Source organism: Schistocerca gregaria, unplaced genomic scaffold (genome assembly GCF_023897955.1).
Source record: "Schistocerca gregaria isolate iqSchGreg1 unplaced genomic scaffold, iqSchGreg1.2 ptg000577l, whole genome shotgun sequence".
In the NCBI taxonomy this organism is placed as follows: domain Eukaryota; kingdom Metazoa; phylum Arthropoda; class Insecta; order Orthoptera; family Acrididae; genus Schistocerca; species Schistocerca gregaria.
In genome coordinates this window covers 139953-143400 of record NW_026061968.1, presented here as the reverse complement: position 1 = coordinate 143400, position 3448 = coordinate 139953, and positions in this window count along the sequence as shown.

Sequence of the window (3448 nt, the reverse complement as noted above, 5' to 3'; positions counted from 1 at the left end):
TGTGGCGTGCTGCGGTATGCGGAGACACTAAAAGCACCATAGTAGTACACAGATTAAGCTTCTAAGTTGATGTAATAGCCAGTAAGAAGTAGTACAATTCAAGTTTTAGGTACTGATTATTGACTTTTTAGCTGGCTTTGGTGCCTTGGACATGAGCTAGGACCTTAAGATTCTGCATGAAAGGAGGACTAGCAGCCGAGTTGCACGGGAGAATGTGAAAAGTGTTCATATGTAGTAAAAACCTGAGAAATCCGTCCGTTTTCGTCATTTGTTATCGAATCGACTTATAGCCAGATCGTCACATTGGCCGCTCTTCTCTCTGAAACGGTTGTACTTATCGTCTGCAAAGCTATGTCGTATGCTGCGGTAGGCGGAGACACTGAAACCACCACAGTAGAACACAGATGAAGCTTCTAATTTGATGTAATAGCCAGTAAGAAATAGTACAATTCAAGTTTTAGGTATCGATTATTGAATTTTTAGCTGGCTTTGATGCCTTGGACATGAGCTAGGACCTTAAGAATCTGCATGATAGGAGGACTAGCAGCCGCGTTGCACGGGAGAGTGTGACATGTGTTCATATGTAGTAGAAACCTGAGAAATCCGTCCGTTTTCGTCATTTGTTATCGAATCGACTTAAAGCCCGATCGTCACATTGGCCGCTCTTCTCTCTGAAACGGTTGTACTTATCGTCTGCAAAGCTATGTCGCGTGCTGCGGTATGCGGAGACACTAAAAGCACCATAGTAGAACACAGATGAAGCTTCTAAGTTGATGTAATAGCCAGTAAGAAGTAGTACAATTCAAGTTTTAGGTAGTGATTATTACTTTTTAGCTGGCTTTGGTGCCTTGGACATGAGCTAGGACATTAAGATTCTGCATGAAAGGAGGACTAGCAGCCGCGTTGCACGGGAGAATGTGAAATGTGTTCATATGTAGTAAAAACCTGAGAAATCCGTCCGTTTTCGTCATTTGTTATCGAATCGCCTTAAAGCTAGATCGTCACTTGGCTGCTCTTCTCTCTGAAACGGCTGTACTTATCGTCTGCAAAGCTATGTGGCGTGCTGCGGTATGCGGAGACACTAAAAGCACCATAGTAGTACACAGATTAAGCTTCTAAGTTGATGTAATAGCCAGTAAGAAGTAGTACAATTCAAGTTTTAGGTACTGATTATTGACTTTTTAGCTGGCTTTGGTGCCTTGGACATGAGCTAGGACCTTAAGATTCTGCATGAAAGGAGGACTAGCAGCCGAGTTGCACGGGAGAATGTGAAAAGTGTTCATATGTAGTAAAAACCTGAGAAATCCGTCCGTTTTCGTCATTTGTTATCGAATCGACTTATAGCCAGATCGTCACATTGGCCGCTCTTCTCTCTGAAACGGTTGTACTTATCGTCTGCAAAGCTATGTCGTATGCTGCGGTAGGCGGAGACACTGAAACCACCACAGTAGAACACAGATGAAGCTTCTAATTTGATGTAATAGCCAGTAAGAAATAGTACAATTCAAGTTTTAGGTATCGATTATTGAATTTTTAGCTGGCTTTGATGCCTTGGACATGAGCTAGGACCTTAAGAATCTGCATGATAGGAGGACTAGCAGCCGCGTTGCACGGGAGAGTGTGACATGTGTTCATATGTAGTAGAAACCTGAGAAATCCGTCCGTTTTCGTCATTTGTTATCGAATCGACTTAAAGCCCGATCGTCACATTGGCCGCTCTTCTCTCTGAAACGGTTGTACTTATCGTCTGCAAAGCTATGTCGCGTGCTGCGGTATGCGGAGACACTAAAAGCACCATAGTAGAACACAGATGAAGCTTCTAAGTCGATGTAATAGCCAGTAAGAAGTAGTACAATTCAAGTTTTAGGTATCGATTATTGACTTCTTAAATGGATTTGGTGCCTTGGACATGAGCTAGGACCTTAAGATTCTGCATGAAAGGAGGACTAGCAGCCGAGTTGCACGGGACAATATGAAAAGTGTTCATATGTAGTAAAGACCTGAGAAATCCGTCCGTTTTCGTCATTTGTTATCGAATCGCCTTAAAGCTAGATCGTCACTTGGCCGCTCTTCTCTCTGAAACGGCTGTAAATATCGTTTGCAAAGCTATGTCGTATGCTGCGGTATGCGGAGACACTAAAAGCACCATAGTAGAACACAGATGATTTTCTAAGTTGATGTAATAGCCAGTAAGAAGTAGTACTATTCAAGTTTTAGGTATCGATTATTGACTTTTTAGCTGGCTTTGGTGCCTTGGACATGAGCTAGGACCTTAAGATTCTGCATGAAAGGAGGACTAGCAGCCGAGTTGCACGGGAGAATGCGAAAAGTGTTCATATGTAGTAAAAACCTGAGAAATCCGTCCGTTTTCGTCATTTGTTATCGAATCGACTTAAAGCCAGATCGTCACATTGGCCGCTCTTCTCTCTGAAACGGTTGTACTTATCGTCTGCAAAGCTATGTCGTATGCTGCGGTAGGCGGGGACACTGAAACCACCACAGTAGAACACAGATGAATCTTCTACTTTGATGTAATAGCCAGTAAGAAATAGTACAATTCAAGTTTTAGGTATCGATTATTGACTTTTTAGCTGGCTTTGATGCCTTGGACATGAGCTAGGACCTTAAGAATCTGCATGAATGGAGGACTAGCAGCCGAGTTGCAGGGAAGAATGTGAAAAGTGTTCATATGTAGTAAAAACCTGAGAAATCCGTCCGTTTTCGTCATTTGTTATCGAATCGACTTAAAGCCAGATCGTCACATTGGCCGCTCTTCTCTCTGAAACGGTTGTACTTATCGTCTGCAAAGCTATGTCGCGTGCTGCGGTATGCGGAGACACTAAAAGCACCATAGTAGAACACAGATGAAGCTTCTAAGTTGATGTAATAGCCAGTAAGAAGTAGTACAATTCAAGTTTTAGGTAGTGATTATTACTTTTTAGCTGGCTTTGGTGCCTTGGACATGAGCTAGGACATTAAGATTCTGCATGAAAGGAGGACTAGCAGCCGCGTTGCACGGGAGAATGTGAAATGTGTTCATATGTAGTAAAAACCTGAGAAATCCGTCCGTTTTCGTCATTTGTTATCGAATCGACTTAAAGCCAGATCGTCACATTGGCCGTTCTTCTCTCTGAAACGGTTGTACTTATCGTCTGCAAAGCTATGTCGCGTGCTGCGGTATGCGGAGACACTAAAAGCACCATAGTAGAACACAGATGAAGCTTCTAAGTTGATGTAATAGCCAGTAAGAAGTAGTACAATTCAAGTTTTAGGTATCGATTATTGACTTTTTAGCTGGCTTTGGTGCCTTGGACATGAGCTAGGACCTTAAGATTCTGCATGAAAGGAGGACTAGCAGCCGCGTTGCACGGGAGAATGTGAAATGTGTTCATATGTAGTAGAAACCTGAGAAATCAGTCCGTTTTCGTCATTTGTTATCGAATCGACT